General features: G+C 43.3%; 2 protein-coding genes across 7 annotated transcripts in view; one reads left to right on the top strand and one right to left on the bottom strand.

The window, feature by feature from the left end:
- Positions 1 to 19,131, bottom strand: part of Lef1 (lymphoid enhancer binding factor 1) — a 272,799-nt gene that overhangs the window by 6,239 nt on the left and 247,429 nt on the right. The gene's annotated exons all lie outside the window — the stretch shown is intronic.
- The window catches only part of Sgms2 (sphingomyelin synthase 2), an 86,937-nt gene that overhangs the window by 33,825 nt on the left and 33,981 nt on the right, over positions 1 to 19,131 (top strand). Inside the window, exon 1 of one of the 6 annotated variants that reach the window (XM_076574997.1) lies at positions 6,740 to 6,967. The exons of the other annotated variants lie outside the window; for them this stretch is intronic. The gene's annotated coding sequence lies outside the window, so the exon portion shown is untranslated. Of the gene's footprint in view, positions 1 to 6,739; positions 6,968 to 19,131 lie in introns of those variants that run through there. 6 annotated transcript variants of the gene reach the window in all.

Below are 19,131 nucleotides of genomic sequence, written 5' to 3'. Positions count from 1 at the left end.
CTTCTACAGGAATAGCAAGTGCTTTTAACAGCCGAGCCATCTCTCCCTCCCCTCCCCACCCTCGCCCCCGTTGTGGTTTTTTTGATGAAGGCTCTCACTGTTTATCCCATGCTGATGTTAAACTCACTGTGTTACACAGACGGACGTGGACCCTTCTCTCCTTTGCCTCTTGAGCACTGGGATTGTTGCACCATAGCCCCCGGCCCTTTAAAGGGCTATATTTCTTCGTTGTTTGGGGTTTTGTTTTTATTGCTCTTGTTGTTGCAGCTAACTGAAATTAATCAGTGTATAAACCTGAGTTAACACAAAGGGCCTTTTCTGTTACATTTACCATCCAAACAACCACAGCCGTGAGCAGCGTAGAACTTGGACTTGGGGGAGGTTTCCACCACACGCTGACAAGTGTGGTTCTCTGGGTCTACACTGTCTGCGCCAAGAACAAGGTTGATATTGGACACCCGCTTTCCTGATGGGAGGGTGGGACTTGCGTTTGTGCCTGAAGAAAGTGTGTAACTGACCAGCTGGGTCTCCCCTGGCTGATAACATCTCTCATCTGTGGTGGAAGGATTGACATGTGTGCTTGATGAGGCCACTTGGAGAGGCCCCCTCTCTGTCTTAGCCTTTGCTGATTTTCCTTCATATCCTTATTGCTGTAGTCAACCAAAGGTGTGAATATTCCTGATGACTGAGTTCCGCCAGGCCCTGTGAGTCAGTGGACTGAGGCTGCTTGTGAAGGCGCAGGACGGTCAACGTTGCTAAGATAATCTATCTGCCCGCTGTGTTACTGGCAAGTGACACACATGTTTTATCATAAGCTATTGACTTTAGCAACATGTCTTGACTTGCAGTCTGGTTTATTATAGAGTATGTCCCTTTGCAGATTCCTGAATGGTGATTTAGTCTTTACACCTGAGAAATGGAGAGAAGAGTCTGCCCAGGTGTTGGATGGTTTTAGTTCCGCGACGTCCACAACTGAGTGTTTGGTCATCAGTGTTTGCACTGGGGCTTATAACTTTCCTTCGTTTTCTATAATTTTATTGCTGAGCAAATAGATTTATATAATTCCTTTTTTAACCCCTAGCCTTGGAGTTTAGTTAAATAATCTGATTTTTCTAGTTACGCTTTGATTCTGAAGCTTATCTGCAATGCATAGTTCTAGAAACTTCACATCTTGATCCTCTGCACTCTGTGCCCACCCATTTTCAAGGCAGCAGAGTTTTGCCTTGATTGTAAGGCCCAAAGCCTGACATAAGATTGTTGTATAGTCCATGTTTTGTTAGCATCCTATTTAACACATTTAAATTATGAACTAGGAAGTCAATAAACATGTTAAGCATTTATTTCTGTAGACCAGACCAGGCTGGCCTCAAACTCACAGAGATCCTCCTGGCTCTGCCTCCCAAGTGCTAGGATTAAAGGCGTGCGCCACCACCACCCAGCTAAGCATTTATTTCTTTAAGCTGCTTCTCCTAGAGGAATTGAGATAGTTCTAAGAAGCTTGAGGACTGGAGAGATGACTCAGTGACTAAGAACACTGGCTGCTGTCCCAGAGCGTTCAGGTTTGATTCCTAGCACCCCCAGGGTGGCTTATAATCACCTGTAATTACAGTTCCATCCAGTATCCTCTTCTGGACTCCACAGGCACTGCATGCACCCGATGTACAGACATATATGCAGGCAGAATACCCATAAAAACAACAACAACAACAACAACAAAATAAAGATTAAGAACTACACCAAAGAGTTATCTTTTTTATTTTATTTTTTTTATTTATTTATTTATTTTTTTTCTGGTTTTTCGAGACAGGGTTTCTCTGTGTAGCTTTGCGCCTTTCCTGGGACTCACTTGGTAGTCCAGGCTGGCCTCGAACTCACAGAGATCCGCCTGGCTCTGCCTCCCGAGTGCTGGGATTAAAGGCGTGCGCCACCAACGCCCGGCTAAGAGTTATCTTTTTTAAAGTTTATTTTATTTATGTATGCTGAGGATTGATCATCAGGCCCCACACATGCTAAACATTACTCTACCACTAACCTGCATTCATAATCCCAAGATTTATATGTTTTATCATTTCTCAGCCTTTTGGCTAAGATCAAACAAAGAATTTATGTTTCCTGTAGTCAAGAGCAATGGTTTTGAATGCTCGGCATTCATTAGCATGGTTTTGCAGATGATTGGCTACTTTCCTTGTTGCTGAGAGCAAATGCCAGACAAGAAGCTCATTAACGAAAGAGTTGATTTTAGTTTGAGAAGAGCTAGCCCTGGGAAGGCACAGGTGCAGGAGGTGACTGGTCATATTGTGTCTGCAGTCAGAAGGCAGAGAGAGAGAGAGAGAGAGAGAGAGAGAGAGAGAGAGAGAGAGAGAGAGAGGGAGAGAGAGAGAGAAGTTTTGATACCCAACTGACTTTTTCCTTTTTTTTTCAGTCTGGGGACCCCAGTTCCTGTGGTGGTGTCCTCAGTGTGGGCCTTCCCTCCCCAGTTCTGGAAATAATCATCATAGACACACTCAGAGTCTTGTTTCCAATGCGATTCAAAATGCAGTCAAGCTGACAATGGAGATTAATCACAGCAGCTGACATCCAATGGTATTCGGCTATTGCTCATTCCAAGGATGATCCTGAACATTGAGTAACATGGTTGGCAGCCACCATTCCCAGTGTCCCACACGTGTTTCCCCATAGTTTTCATGCCAAACTTGAGTAGCCATTCTACTATTGGTTCCACTTCAGAGCTAGAGGCTTATATTACTTTACCTAATATTAAGGGATCTGCTTGAATATGACAGGATAGAATTTAAATTCAAGTCTTCCTTATTTACCCACTGAACCATTAGCCAGCAGCCTGAGCTACACATGGTAGCATCTCCCTGGTATCTCAGGAAACTGGTTAAACATAAGCATACATGTTCATTCTTTAGTTTGGCAGTGGTCTAATTACTTGCCGCTGAGTGTCCAGAATCATATTTGGGATTTTTGAAAAATACGAAATGGAGAACACCCCTCCCAGACCCCATTATTCTTTGGGTAAAATCCAAATGTGTTAGTGTGGCCTGACTGGGTTACCTAAGGTCCAGACTTACTCATTACAGCCAAGCTAACTTGCCTGCCGCTTGTAGACATAATAACCTCTCCTTATACATATCATCCCTTCTCTCTCAGACGACCCCACGCTAGCTAACATGACCCTTCTTTATCCTTCAGCTCTGAGTTGAGAAAGCCTTTCTTCCCAGAAGCCTTCCCTGAACTTTCCAGACAAGGTTGTGTCCTTGGCTTTGTGTTGCTATAGCCCTGAACTTTTTTGATTACCCGAACATTTATCTCTCTGTGTGATAGGGAATTGTTTAGTTTCTCAACTATTCTGCAGGCTCTCTGAAACCGGGAGCAAAGGCTATCTTGTTCACCTGGCCATAAATGAAGGTCAAATACCTTTACAAAATATGAGACAGTCGGTGGTCATTAAGATCCCAAGGTGCACACACAATAAACTGCTTACTGTCTTAGATAGGGCACTATGTACAAGTGATGATCAGAGATCCTCAGTCAATCAGAGGAATGAAATCCTTTTAGAGTTTTTATGAAACAGGTACCAACACATTCTTGAGTTTAAATTCTCAGGCAGACTCATTTCTCAAGGTCCAAACTCAGACAATCTGAAGACCTGACCTTTCAATAATACATGAACCTAAACATTATTTTTAGGGTGACAAGGAATCTACCTATCAATTGTGAACCTTATTTAAAGAAAACTTGCTTTGTACATGATTAAGGACTTTAAAATATTTAGGAAGTAATTCACACCCTTTAAATCTTGCCAGTAATTATAAGCATAGCCAGTTTTGGATCGTGGTGCTACCTTTTTCTTAAATATTCTATGAATTTTTTGCCGATTTTTTTTCTTTTAAATACGTCTTTTGAAAGAACACTGTTTCAGAGACAATGAATATTGCATATGATGTTTAAGATGGTCAGGCCTAAAAACATAGCATACAAGCCATGCTAAACAAATTTAGCAGTCTGTATTTACATACCTATTTATATACAGGTTTATGTGTAACAACAATAATAATTAAAAAGAGACCATGATTGGAGGGGGAGGGGGTATGGGAGGTGTTAGAGGGGGAATTTATGTGATTAATATTTTAATTAAAAATAAATTAAGAAAAATTGCAAAGTAAGCCTACAGCGTCAAAACTAAAAAACTTCATATTCTCCTTAGTTTGTCTGTTAGTGCCCATGGGTGTAAGGCATACTGAAAACACAGTATTGCAATGGCTGTTATGTGGCAAGAAGAAAGAAGAAACGTTTCTAAAGTGAGTTTTTCATTCTTCAATCTAAAACTGTTAAGTAAATGCAGGAGAGGTCTTTTCCACAAAGATGGAGCTCACAGAGAATACTCAACAGAAACTTTAAAATAGAGGGGGAAAAAAATCCATGTATCTGATACATATGTATGTTTTCAGCTAAAAAAAAAATTACCTTTTTTTCCTTTGAATATTTAATATATAGAAATAACCCGGAAAATGGGGAATCCAAAAAAAAAAAGAGGCAGAATGGATGTGATATTTAGGTATTATCATATTTCATGGTATTTATGTATGGAATTCTCAAAGAATAAAGAAAAAAATTTACAGAAAAAGGCTAATATTGCTGGAGCCTTATATGGGATTTCAGCTCAGAGTGTTTGGGGACAGGGGAGCTGAAGATTCATCCCAGGGCTTTGTGTGCTAGGCAAGCATTCTGCTCTGTCCCAGGTAACATTGTTCCCTTTTGATGTTTAGCTTCTACTGGAACCCAAGTATATACACTTTCCTGAATTTGAAGGAAAAAAAAATAGTAAAATGCCTTTGGCCAGCTGTGCCATCTACATGGTATTTGCAGGTGAATTCTCTCTATTCTGAAGCTGCTTATTTTGTAGCCCACAATTCTTTGATATAAGAAAAAAAAAGTGAAGTAGTTTTTCTGCTCTGGAATATGTTCCGCCAAATGAGTCAATCTTCATGCAAACAAACAAACAAAAAGCTCTTTTGATTATGAGGTCAGAATCAATGACTCAGTGCCGTTTGGGAGTGTGTTACATTAACTGAGTTCAGAGGAGAAACTCACTGGTAAGGGATGACACATAAGTAACTTCCTGACTTCATAGCATTCCACCGCCCTTGGATGAGCGAGAGTCCTGTAGTGGCCTTCCAGTCTTGCCTTCCCTCCAGCTACAGAGGACTGGGTGTGTGGTCTGTATGCCATATACCCTTTGGATTCTCTTGACTTCAGAAAGTGCCAGGGTTAAGCATTAAACCAACAGGGAGTGTGGAGCCGGGAGAAGGTCACACTGAGTAAATAATCAGCCCACATTCAACTGTACCTGGGCTGAGCTGCCTTTTCCACTGCCAAACACAGACCAGTAACTAGGCAACGACAGTGACTCGCACACTCTGAATGCTTCACTACAATGAAATGTCCAACCCCCACATTTCCAGGAAATGCCCTTCTTTTAAGTCACCGGGGACCGGGGTGAACACTCACACTGCTCTCGGGGCTGTCAGGTGACCCGTAGCTTGTCGATGGTCACTGTTTGAGAGACGTAACCTTAGGACAAACACAGATGTGGTAACCATGAAAGGGAAGAGTTGAGGTGTGGAAAGGTGTGCAGTGAACCAGTCTTTCCACAGAATGACTCACGGGGAACGAAATCCATTGCCTTGAGGGAGGGAAAAGAACACATTCCTTTTTTTTTTTTTTTTTTTTTGGTTTTTCGAGACAGGGTTTCTCTGTGTAGCTTTGCGCCTTTCCTGGAGCTCACTTGGTAGCCCAGGCTGGCCTCGAACTCACAGAGATCCGCCTGGCTCTGCCTCCCGAGTGCTGGGATTAAAGGCGTGCGCCACCAACGCCCGGCGAAGAACACATTCCTAATTACTAAAATAGCCTGAGTAAGACCCCAGAAACTCACACCGTAACTTAGTGCCTGAGAGAGGTTCTGGATCCAGATTGCCTGTTACTCTGCTTGATTTCTGACTTTAGCTTGTTGTTCCTCGGATGTGGACAGTGACGGTGCCTCCCTCCCATGTGAAGTGTCTGTGCGTGTTGGCATCACTATTTAGGAAGTGCTAGGACAATCAAGCAGCTTGTATTGTGCTTGCTCTGGGGAAGGGGCAGCTGGCCCCCAGGGAGGCCTGGCTGAATTAGGAAGAAAGGCAGGGAAAGAAGACACACGGTATGGTGAGGTTCTGAGAACTCTGATGACAGACATTGTAACTAAATCACGTCAGACTTTCTAAAGCTCTCCAGAATTTCCATGCTTTGGAAATCGGATGTTGAAAAGCTATATGAGCGTTGCGCCATGAGAAGTCACGTGCTTTGTGACTCCTAAGATGGCCTTAACATGCTGAAGGAAGAAATTGGCTTTTGTTCTTACTGTTTTTACACCTTATGCTCCGTCACCCTTTTTTTTCTAGAATTTATGATGAAAAATGTAGTGGCACAAAGTAGCCACAGTAAGTCATGTGAAATTCCGGGAGCTTCTATCTGACAGAGATATGCAAATATACATACAGGTGACTGACTCCAGGTACTTCAGGGTTTTGGCAAAATGTAGCAGCCATTGTAGGTCCAGAATGGAGGTGTTTGGCTAGAGGCCAGTGACAGCATGGTGATAGAACGTGGACTTTACCCTCTGAGCTCGGACCTGGCAGAAGAGAGAACCCCGGGTAAGTAGTGAACTGGAACATTTTATGCGACTATGGACAGGTCTTTGGGATCATGGATGAGGCTAGGAAGCCAGTGGCAGTACAGTCCCACCTGACCTCTTTAGAGGTTGGTCCAACTTCCTGAATTTCGCTTTTAGAGGGAGGTCAGATGTGTGGAAATCCTGTGGGGACAGTGACTCACCTTGGGCCAGGAGTTCAACTGGACCGGAAGGTGTTGTGTGTCTACAGACCCGTGGGAGCTGTGACATTTCAACGCAGAATGAGGAAGGGTAGGTGGAGCTTTCTTCCCACTGAACTTGCAGTCAGGTTCTATTAGGTCTGGGCAGGGGTGATAAGTAGGTAAAAGTTCCTTAAGGAAGTGGTAGGACCCAAAAGTCTGTCAAGGAACCGGCTTCTGGGAGCTGCCCCAAGCCAGTCTTTATTAGTTAAATTAACCAAAAATCTTGCTCAACTGTATAACACAGAAGCACATACCTTTCTGTTCAGTAACTATGCAGACTTTTTCTTTCTGTTTTGTTTTGAGACAGGGTCTCATCTAGCCCGGGATAGCCCTGAGTGCCTCATTTTTCTACCACTACTTCCTGAGTGCTGGGATTACAGACAAATGAAAGAAAAGGCAAATTAGCCAGAATCAGACAATATCACACATTTTCTCTCATGTGGATTCTAGATTTTATACACATGCATACATAGATGGATGTTATTTTGCTGATAAATCTTTATATTATGCTGTGTATATATGTGTGTGTTCATGTATATAATATATATAATACACATTGTATTTCTATTAACAGCTGCACTATGTAGCTCAGATGTGTGTGTGTGTGTGTGTGTGTGTGTGTGTGTGTGTGTGTGTACACATGCACATGCATGCACACATGGATGTGATGTCTAGGTTAAAACTGGAATGGGGGGAAATCAAATATAGGATTGAAAATTCATTACCAGAGAGTTCTGTTCTAGTTGGTAAAGCAGCTACCACTGACCATTAGTGCGAGTGGACGGACTCTGTATATGGAGGCTTGCAGTGTCAGCGGCCAGCATTTAGCAGAAGTGCGGCACACGTCTGCTGGGTGCAGGCCCTGACTTGGCTCCCCAGCTGTGAAAGGTATTCGACAGATTTCATTATCCGACTTTAAATACTGCGTGTTACATTTCATACATTCACACGCCACGTATGTGGTGGTCAGAGAACACACAGCAGGAGGCTGCTCTCTGGGTCGTGGGATGAAACTCAGGTCGCGGGCTGCAGGAGTCGCCCCCTGTGCAGCCATCTTGCTTGCCTTCATTTGTTAGTATTTGTGTGTGTGTGTGTGTGTGTGTGTGTGTGTGTGTGTGTGTGTGTGTATCTCAATTTCATATTTTCTTTTCTTTTTTTAATAGTATTTTTATTTTATAATTAATTTAATTTCACATATCAGCCACGGATTCCCCTGTCCTCCCTCCTCCCACACCCCAGCCTTCCCCCCCCCCCAATCCACCCCCCCATTCCCACCTCTTCCAAGGCAAGATCTCCCCTGGGGAGTCAGCCCAGCCTTGTAGACTCAGCCTCCCTCGGCCGAGGCAAGTCCAGTCCCCTCCTCCCTACACCAAGGCTGAGCAAAGTGTCCCAGCATAGGCCCCAGGCTCCAGAAAGCACCAAGGACAGGTCCTGGTCCCACTGCCTGGGGGCCTCCCAAACAGTTGAAGCTAATCAACTCTCTCACTTATCCAGAGGGCCTGGTCCAGTTCCATGGGTGATCGGATCCGAACACCCTAACTGTCATGATAGAACTCTCATCCAGTGTCTGGAAGCAGATGCAGAGACCCACGGCCAAGCCCCAGGTGGAGCTCCGGGAGTCCAATTGGCAAGAGAGAGAAGGGATTGTATGTGTGAGAGATGTTGAGACCATGGTTGGAAAAAGCACAGGGACAAACAGCCAAACTAGGAAACGTATGAACTTTGGACCAATGGCTGAGGAGCCCCCATGGAATTGTTAGTATTTTAAAAATCTGATTTTCAGTCAGGCAGTGGTGGTGCACGCCTTTAATCCCAGCACTCAGGAGCCAGAGGCAGGTGGATCTCTGTGAGTTTGAGGCTAGCCTGGTCTACTGAGCAAACTCCAAGACAAGCTCCAAAGCTACACAGAGAAACCCTGTCTCGGGAAAAAAGAAAAGAAAATCTTGTTTTCCTTTGATGTATATGCGTGTCTTGTCTGCATGTATGTGTATGTGTTCAATGTGTGCTGGTGCCTGGAGAAGAGGGTGCCAGATCCTCTGGAACTCAAATTAATGACAGTTGTAAACTGCCTTGTAGGCGCTACGAACTGAACCTGAAACCTATGCTCTAGACCACTGAGCTGTTTCTCCAACCTCGATTTTCAGTACTTTAGGAAAGGCTTCTTAACTATCAACTGCGTTAAACTTACGTATGCTAATTAGCACTAGGGACTGGGACTGTGTCTGCAGCCACATGATGCTCACTTGGCAGCACAATGCTTACTTTGCTCCCTTGGGGCTGGCCTCTGAGCTCACCCATTAACTCCACACTGTTGAACTTGCTTGTTAACGCTGCCTTGTTTGGGAAAATTTCAGCCTTTAGCTTCCATTTAAAGTAATGTTCTTTGGTATTAATGATTAACTCTTTTCACTGATGGGCCTGAATCAAGAAGTCTATTAAAATCTTACTTAATTAGAAGCAGGTGTGGGAGAGCATGCTTTAGAAGGGGGAGGAATGTTTGAGGCTAGCCTGGGCAACCACAACTGATAATCATATCTTATTTAATCAGATTCATTCCCAGTATGATAGGATATTCCACATCAGGTCTCCCACAATGCCCCCTCCCCCCCCGTTCCATTCAGGAACTAATAATAAATGGAACTCAGTGGGTGATTTTTTTTTCATAGTTTATTTCCCTACTTCTGTGGCTTATTCTGTGTGATTACCTGAAGAATACAGATAAAAGGCAAATCGTGTTTTAAATCGACAGGAATTTATCACTTAACATCATCCATTCTTTAGAGTAGGGCAGAAGAAATTCAAGATCTGGGGAGATGGTTTAGTTCTATCAAAGGGCAAAGTCTGGGCTGGAAACCAGATAATGGAGTTCTAATGTGCTACCATGCAAATAGGCTTGTTTTCTTTACTTCTGAGTGTAATAAACCCATTTGAACCCGTTGTCCGCATACACTGGTAGCAAGCTAAATAATTCCACCATTAAAAAAAAATCTTTGGGGGCTATCAATGTCTCCTATCACACCAAGACCCTACCTGGAGCACCTCATTGTTAGCTGACTTTATTGCCCTATCCTGCTTCTTTTTCTCTCCATGAGAAATGAGATTTTCATTGCCCTTCTTAGCTGTCTTTGGTGTAATCATTACCATACCTTTCCTTCTAGAGTGGAATTTTATACATTCGCTAATCTGTGCACATGGCTTGGAGTCCAGGAAAACTGTCAAGTCATGAAGCAGTACTAAATGAGAAAACTGAAGCTCAAAGCGTTTAGATGACCTAGCCTGACTTGGTCATGGTTTGCCCGCTGTCAACTGAGATCAGGATGCTGGTGTGTATCTTCTGACCCTTCAGTGACACTGTTATGTTAGTTCTTAAATATCTCTAGCCACAAAAGGCCTATGTCAGATGAGATTGCGGATACCTCTTCCGAAACGGAAATGACAGACTTACCTACAAGTTCTTGCAGGATGGGAGCTGAAGGCATACCAGTGTGGTCTCCCTCAGACAGTTTTGTCCCATTAACTTCTTAACACCCGGCACAAGATCCCTGTCTGGCCTATCCCTCCTGCCTTCCTTCGCCTCCCTAGCACGGCGAACTCAACATTGTCAAGTTCTGCTTTTGTGGAACACATCTGCTTTGTCATTGGAAAACGGAAGTGGAGAAGTTAGGGGAGGTAAATTGCCCCAGCCTGGGGACTCCTGTCATCAGGGGGAATGCCACAAACCTGTTCCTCTTGTCGGGGACAAGTGGCCCCGGGATCCTACTCATTGATTCTTCCAGCATAGCAAGGACATGGTACCTCTTTTCCTTCCCTTTACTGTAGAACCCAGCCTGATTTGCACGCATGCGTTTGTAGGCACTTTTGTCAGAACTGTAGCGATAGGAACTCGATGCAAAACTCAGGGAGTACGAAAATACATACCAGGCTAGGAAGCTGGCTCAGTGTGTAAAGGTGCCTGTCACCAGGCCTGACAACCCGAGTGGGACCCATGGCCCCGCATGGCAGAGGAGAGAAGTGACTCCCACAAGCACATGTACTGCAGTGCATGCACACCCAAACACACAGATGCACATGAATGTATTAAAAAAAATTAAAAAACAATACGTATTTCAGGTTTGTGGTAAAGATCAAACCAATAATTGCATTTGGAAGAGTCTTTGAAAGGCAGTAAGCACCACAAAAGTGTTAGTGGTGATTAGGAAGTTGTGTTATAGAAATCATTAATAAGTTATGAAGTTGACAATTAGAAATAAATATATTCCAATGTAGCCAGGCAATCTGAGCACTTGGAGGTAGAGGCAAGGAGATCCGGAGCTCAAGGTCACTCTCCAGCTATGTAGCAAGTTCAAGGCCAGGGCTCCCTGAGCCCTGGTCTCAGAAAGACAGATGTATGCACACACACTGAAAGGACCACCACGTCAGCACAAGACACCCCAAGACCAAATTCTCAGCACAAAGGAGATTGATTCGCCCCAGAGGGACAGAGGGCAGGGATAAGGGACAAAGACAAAGGAGCTAGAGGGAGAAGGAGAAAGGAACAGGGCGAGGGGGAAGGGATGTTTGCCCTGGAGAGACAAAGGACTGTCTCTGCATAGAGAGGAGGCAGATGTGGCCCATAGGCAAATGACAGTTTATAAAGGAAGAGGGGAACCCCATGTTAGGATGAGGTGTTTAATTTTGATGGGGCAGGTTAATTAGGGTAGTCAAAAGGGGGCTTTTGATTGCTAGATTTCGATACTTTGGTAGCTGGACCTTGGTGGTCAGCCTTAGGGGAAGTGGCCGAATAAGGGACTAGAGCTTGGTGGCTAGCTTCAGGAATGGAAAGGAATGGTTTAGTATGGCGGAGGAGATGAGGAAGGGCAAAGCCTGCCAGAGCCATTTTGCCTTGCTTGGGCTGGCTAGAACCCTTCACACACATATTCCCGCCTAGTTTTGTTAAGCTAAACGTAGTCTAAGCTTGGTACAGTGACTTACACCTGTAGTTTCAACTACTTGGGAGACTGAGGAAGGAGAATTGCTTGAGGCGTAGTGAAATTTTCCAATTTAAAAAAAAAAAAAAGGTTTGATGGAGAGAATAGAACATACGATTTAGAAATTTCAGAGCTAGAGAGATACCTCAGTGGGTTAGAACACATGCTGTGCAACCATAAGGACCTGAGCAAATACAGCACCAGGTAACAAGCTGGGCCTTGTCTTGTGCACAGCTCTAACCCCAGCACTGGAGGAGACAGAGGTGAGGTTTGCAGAGACAGGCTGGCTGCTAGCCTAGCCTGGCAGAAAAATGTGCGTTCCAGGTGTGGGGAGAGATCCTGCCTCAAAGAAATAAGACAGACTGCTAAAAAAGGAGACAACACTTTCCTCAGGCTTCTATTGACCCCCACACAGGTATGTGCAACACACACACACACACACACACACACACACACACACACACACACACACACAAAGCACAAGCGTGTGCACGCTTAAAAGATCCATTATTTAAAAAAACAAAATATTTATAAAAAGTAATCAATTCCAGGGGGGTTTGCATGACCACAATGAACCTAAATTAAACTTGTTGGCATAGGGAATTCTTTTTCTTCCACCTAGTGAGTAATGCCTGCACTTGTAAAGAAGGGAGCCTTCAGAGTGTTCCACCAACATTTCCTCCAAAGCTTTCTCACAGTCAATCTGCAAATACAGGTTCAGACTTTGTGTCAGGGAAAGACATGCAGAGGCAGCCCATGTGCAAGGCCACCTCCTGGAAAGTTCGGTGGCCTTGAATGCAGTTTGGTTTGCTTTGTTTTGTTTTGTTTTGCAAAGTGATGCCTCTTTCAGATCAATACTTTTTTTTTTTTTGGATATTTTATGAATGAATTCCCTGCAGTTAGAAATGGCAGGCACAAAACAAATGAACTTGTGTTTAGGTTTGGGTCTCATCTTTAGGATACTTCTTTGTATATATGAAAATGTTTCAAAAATTTCAAAAGAACAATAGAAATTTGAAATACTTCTGGCCATTTTCTAAGCCTTCCAGATAAGGTGTACTTAACCATGTCACAAATAATCTTTGAACCTCCTTTCCACCCATAGAACCCCTGGGGTTGGTTTGTTTGTTGTGGTATCTTTGAGACAGGGCTTCCTGTGTAGCCCGGGCTGCCCTCCAGCTCACCATCTTCCTCCCTCATCCTCCTGAGTGCCGGATTGCACATGTATACACCCCATCACACCCTGCTGGGACGTTTCTAACACAATCATGTGACAGTTACACATACAGATAGGAGCCAGGAGTCATGCTGAGGAGTGGTAACCCCATCACTAAAACTTGAACACTGTGCCCAAGAGGGGAGGCCAGTCTCTAACAAGAAGAAAGCTGTAAACCAGCGTTGGTTTCCAGCTGGAACATAAGGAGGGGTGGGCCTTCTTGAAGCCCACCGAGACACCTGTGCTGTGTTTCGGGGTCTCAGAACATTCCTCGTGGGGTGTGATGGAGGTGTTCCTTGGAGGTTGTGGCCTCTATCTGCCGAGACCTGAGGCAGGACAGGCTGTGTGTAAGTAAGAAGACCTGGTAAGAGGGGACCATGCTGGTGAGGCGAACAAAAATACCAAGGAAACAGGGCAGGGAGAATAGAATTTAGGGAAAAGGAAGAATTAAATCTTAAAATCAAAGACTGGAAAGGAAGGTGGAGGTCAGATCATGAAGAGCCTTGTTCACAATTCTAGGAAATGATGGAAGTCGGAGAAAACACCATCCTCCAAAGAAGCAAGCTTGAGGAAAATGATTACCTGGCTGGGGCTTATTATTAAGGACATGATGTCCACTCTGGTGAGATTAACATAGATAAAAGCTTCCAGCTGGTATAAGAGATTGCTTTAAAAGAAACTAGGGTAGAGACTAAGTGAAGATTTCCTATAATTTTCATAGCTAATAGAGTTCAACATCTTATGCTCCATTTTCTGTATGTTTACATTTTTTTTTTATTTTTTCCTGTAGTCAAAATAAGCAATGGACTCTTGGGCCATAGGAAGCCATTAGAGGGATTTAGAGAGGGCCAGAAAGCAGGAGATGGGCTGTGAGCTCCAGAGCAATCTGCCTTAGACATCTTGTTCAAGGGCATCTGTGTTTTCTGTCACCATGAACTGTTCTCTGTTGTCTGTCCCCTATCAATACTTTGACTGTACAAAGAACCCATGGTGCCAGTACCCAGTGCTCAAGGACCATAGCAGCTTGTTCCAAGTGTCTTTTCAGTATGTGCTGTGTGTGCACCTCTGGCCCTCTGGGAGCAGGAACTGTTTCTGAACTCAACCCAGCTTGAGAGAGAAGCAGTGCCTGGATAGTGGGGAGATGAAAAATGCCAAGGTTCAGAGGGAGTGTCGGGGAGCAAGGGAGAGGCGTGAAGCTGAGGCAGTAGCCATGGTTTTACTGACTCTGAGTAGCTAGGTGGATGGTGGTAAAGTTTACTGTGAAATGAAACGGGGAAGATACATTTCTGTTGGGCAGAAATGGCAGTGTGGTTTAGGGCAGAAGTTGTAAGCATTTGCCTTTTCCATTCTCAGCGCTCTGAGCTCTTGGATGGATTTCACATTTCTCAGCCCTCTAATCATGATATTCAAGGTTAGAGAGAATGCCTTTTAGCCACGCTATGCATCCTCAAGCCTGCTGTATGCCTACAGCCGTTTCCGGTGCTTAGTCAGTGCTCACTAAATACGAATTGAGCCAATTTCATCAGTTTAGGTAGTGATTTAAAACACGCTTGTAGACGGATGTTTCTTTCCCATGCACCAATTCCCAAAAGCCAACACAGAGACTTAATGATTTATAAATGCTTGGCCATTAGCTCAGGCTTGTTACTAGCCAACTCTTACATTTAAATTAACCTATATTTCTTATCTATGCTTTGCTATGTGACTTGCTACCTTTTCTCAGTATGGCATGCCCATCTTGCTTCTCTCTGTGTCTGCTGGGGACTTTTCAAATTCCACCCTCCTTCCCCCTCACCCCGGCATTCTCAGTTTGGCTCTCCTGCCTAAACTTAATCTGTTCAGCTATTGGCTAGTCAGCTACTTTCTTAAACCAGTCACAGTGACATATTCACACAGTGTAAAGGAATATTTCACACATGCTGTTTATTTCTTCAGTGCAAAAAGACTCAAAAGTAGATGTTCCATATCGTGTCACTCTAGTCCTTTTTGCCGTTGCTAAGATGCCCTGAAATATGCATACACACAATCTGAATGTCCTCCCTTTGGGGCATAAGCTCGGGCAATGGACTTCCAGTATCTGGAGCAAGCTTTCTTATAGGACTATCATTGGATCACCAGCCCCCAAATGTCAGCATGGAGACTTGTTAATTATGAAAGCTTGGCTTCAGCTTAGGCTTGTTCCTAACTAGCTCTTATTACTTAAATTAACCTGCTTTTATTAATCCATGTTTTACCATGTGGCTTTTTATCTTTCTTCCATTCTGTCTGTCCGTCTCCCTCTGTGTCTCATTGGTGTCTACCAAATGCTTAGATTCCTTCTCTTCCTCCTCCTCTCTGTCCCCGGAAATCCCGCCTATCCTCTCCTGCCTAGATATTGGCCATTCAACTTTTTATTAAACCAACCACAGAAATACATCTTCACACAGTGTACAAATATTTCACAGGTATCTGGTAAGGTGCTTGTTACAAAGGTTTCTTAAACATTTCATGTGTTTTAAGAGATATTTTCAGAACAAATGCATAAAAACCAAAAGCTCATTTTTCTGGGCTCTTAGTTCCACAGAGAGGAATGAGGCAGAGTTTCATTGAAACATCTTCAAGTGGTTATTTATAGTCAAGCACTTTTATTTATGTAGCATCATCAATGGAAATGAGATTTCATGGAAATAAGATTAAGTATGAAATTACATCTTTTAGCTTCCTGATGTTAATTGAGCATTGGCTCTGTATTATTTCTTGGCCCCCTCTAAGCATTATGTCCAGGTGAGAGATGCGCTTTTAGCCATCCTGTGCATTCCCAGACTTGCTGTGTGCCCACAACAGTGCTAAGCTCTTGGTGTTTACTATATAGTAACAGCCATTTTTGTCTGTCTAGGTAGTGGAACTAAAATACACTGCTTTCTTACTTTTTACAATACAAAAAAGGTTAAAAAGTAAAGTAGATCTTTTGTATTGTATGATTTTTCTGGTAACCATATCCTTACTTATACATAACATAATCATTTCTGCTTCTACATACATCACTTATAAGATAATAGTCCTGTCTTGGTGCTTTTGTTTTTATCGGGACTCACTGTGTAGCACAGGGTGACCTCACGGAGGAGCCCCCTAATTGGTTATCCAATACACAGTGGTCAGCCCTGGAATCATATATGTGCAACAATAAATGAACTAAAAAAATCTCTTAAAAGGGAGAATATTAAAATATCCATAGTCATTTCAATAGTTAAAAAAAGAGCATTTGCTAAGGTTGTCTAATCTGTGGTTGTAGGAGAAACATTTTTTATGCTTGTGTGAGTACCTTTAAGATAAAGTCCTAGAATGATCTGAAGTCAAATATGGCTTTGAATTATGGAAAAATATTTTTAAACAACATAAATATTAAATCATAATTGTCTTGGTTAGGGTTACTATTGCTGTGATGAAACACCATGACCAAAAGCAACTTGAAGAGGAATGGGCTTATTTGGCTTACATTTCCACATCACTGTTTAGCACTCAAGTAAGTCAGGACAGGAACTCAAACAGGACAGGAACCTGGAGGCAGGGGCTGATGTAGGGGCCATTGAGGAGTGCTGCTTACTGGCTTGTTCCCCATGGTTTGCTCAGCCTGCTTTCTTAGAGAACTCAGGACCACCAGCCCAGGGATGGCACCACCCACAATGGGCTGGGCCCTCCCCTATCAATCACTAATTAAGAAAATAACTTACAGACTTGCCTACAGCCTGACCTTATGGAGGTATTTTCTTTCTTTTTTTTTTTTTTTTTTCCCAGAGCTGAGGACTGAACCCAGGGCCTTGTGCTTGCTAGGCAAGTGCTCTTGCTAGGCTAGTGCTCTACCACTGAGCTAAATCCCCAGCCCCTAGAGGTATTTTCTTAATTGAGGTGCCCTCCTCTCACATGACTCTAGCTTGTGTCAAGTTGACATAAGACTATCCAGTACAATAATATATACAATAAAGCAAAATTGACCAGATAGTCAGAGAAAGGAATTTTTAAATACTTAGTATTAAACAGAGTGGGGTGGTACATACTTTTAATAATCCAGTGAGTTTGAAGCCAGCCAGTCTACTACATAGCAAGTTTCAGGCCAAGTAGGTCTGCATAGTGAAAGCTTGTCTTAAAAACAAACAAAAATTTCATAAAATTGGGCCTGGCCACCTTGAGTGAGCCTGAGTGAGTTCCATCCCTGGAATATACATGGTATGAAGGACAGAAGCCATTCCTGAAAATTATCCTTTGCTCTCCACAAGCACACGTCATACATTCATCTACACCATAATAAATAAGTACATGTAAAATGCTTATTTATAATCTTATGGAAAACTCACATGCGGTATCTCAAAAATTACACACACACACACACACACACACACACACACACACACGAGGGCTGGGAAGTTCTGGTTCTGGCCTATCTGTCTGCTCCGTCACACTGGGTTCTGCCCAGTACCCTACTGTCCGGCTGGTACATCCTGACATCGAATCAGCACTTTCCCCAGACTTTCTCAAGCAGCAGGGGAACTGTAGACTTTCCTCTATTACATTCTGAATGTACTTTTGGTTCCCATTGAAACTGTGGGAAGACATAAGGTACATAAATAAAGATTCAGTCAGATGATCCCGTATAAGCAGCAGCAGCAGCAACTGTACATTACTCAGAATACATTTCAATATAATAGGCTTATAAGTGAAAAAATGTTTATTATATATAATATGTGTATATTTGAATTTCATGTGTTTTGATCATACTCATGTTCCTTCCCCCAACTCTTCCCAGAACCACCCTCCCTTCCATTCCCACTCAACTTTGTGTACACCTCTGCCACCCCCCAACCCCCACTCCTCCCGCCACCCCTGGTGTCAAGACCAATCTGTGCTGCCCTTGGGTGTGTAGCCTTACACTAGAGTGTGCTCAGCATCCCAGGCCTGACACTCTTGGAGAAAACCGACCCTTCCTCTCCAGCAGCTAAGACTTGCCAGTAGCTACAAGGCTGGGGGTGGGATTCTCCTATCCGTGCTGGGATTTGATCTGGCTTGGGCTTGCACTGGCTGTGTGCACGCTGTCACAGCTGCTGTTGAGTGCCTGTGTGCTGCCGCCCAGCTGTGGCCAGAGGCATGCCTTCCTGTAATCTCCCACCACCTCTGGCTCCTCTATACTCTTTATGCCCGCCTCCCTTTCCCAGCCCGCCTCCCTCCCCTTTCCCAATGATCCCCGAGCCTTGGGAGGAAGGCGTGCCGATGAAAATAATTTTTCAAGATAGACTAGTCAAAACTGTTGGAACAAAAACATCTTATACTCCTATCACTTAAACAACTGTTGTTAAGCTTTTTAGAAATTTTATCTTCTTTTTGTACATTTTTACATATTTAAAATGTACAGAGTACCTATTAAAAGCAGAAACATTTTATAATTCTTGACTTTTTCTGTATACATGCAGTGTAAATTATTTACATTATTGAAATTTCCTCATCATTAGCATCTTTGAATACTTTTGTATTTAGATATACTTTTTTAAAAATGAGAATATGGTCCTGTTTTAAAGCAAAATGCATCTTACGGATGCTTCTCTCCATAGCTCTAAACATGAGTTCCTTTGCATATTTCACTGAATTTCTCTTGTGATTCTTGTTTCTGGAATTTGCTGTGAGATAAATTCTCAGCAGTGGAGTTGCTATTTCGAGAGATACAAGCATTTTCAGTATTTGTTAAATGAATAGAAAGAGATATTTTTAAATGAATAGAGATATTTTTAAAGGAGTTGTACCAGTTTCTGTTGCTACCAAAATTCACTGGTGTCTTTTCCTGTTACGTTCTTTTTGTGATTGTTTGGTTTAGTTGAGGTTTTTGTTGCTGTTGAGTTGGCTGGCTGGCTGGTTAATTGGTTGCTAGTTAGCTGTTTGGTTAGTTGGTTGGCTGTTTGGTTAGTTGGTTGCTGGTTAGCTGGCTGGTTGGAGGGTTGGTTAGTTGATTGACTAATTGGTTGGATGGCTGGGTGGGTGAGTGAGTGAGTGGTTGGTTTTGAGACA

This window comes from Peromyscus maniculatus, chromosome 6 (genome assembly GCF_049852395.1).
Source record: "Peromyscus maniculatus bairdii isolate BWxNUB_F1_BW_parent chromosome 6, HU_Pman_BW_mat_3.1, whole genome shotgun sequence".
Classification (NCBI taxonomy): Eukaryota; Metazoa; Chordata; class Mammalia; order Rodentia; family Cricetidae; genus Peromyscus; species Peromyscus maniculatus.
This window is presented reverse-complemented; position numbering and strand designations above follow the sequence as displayed.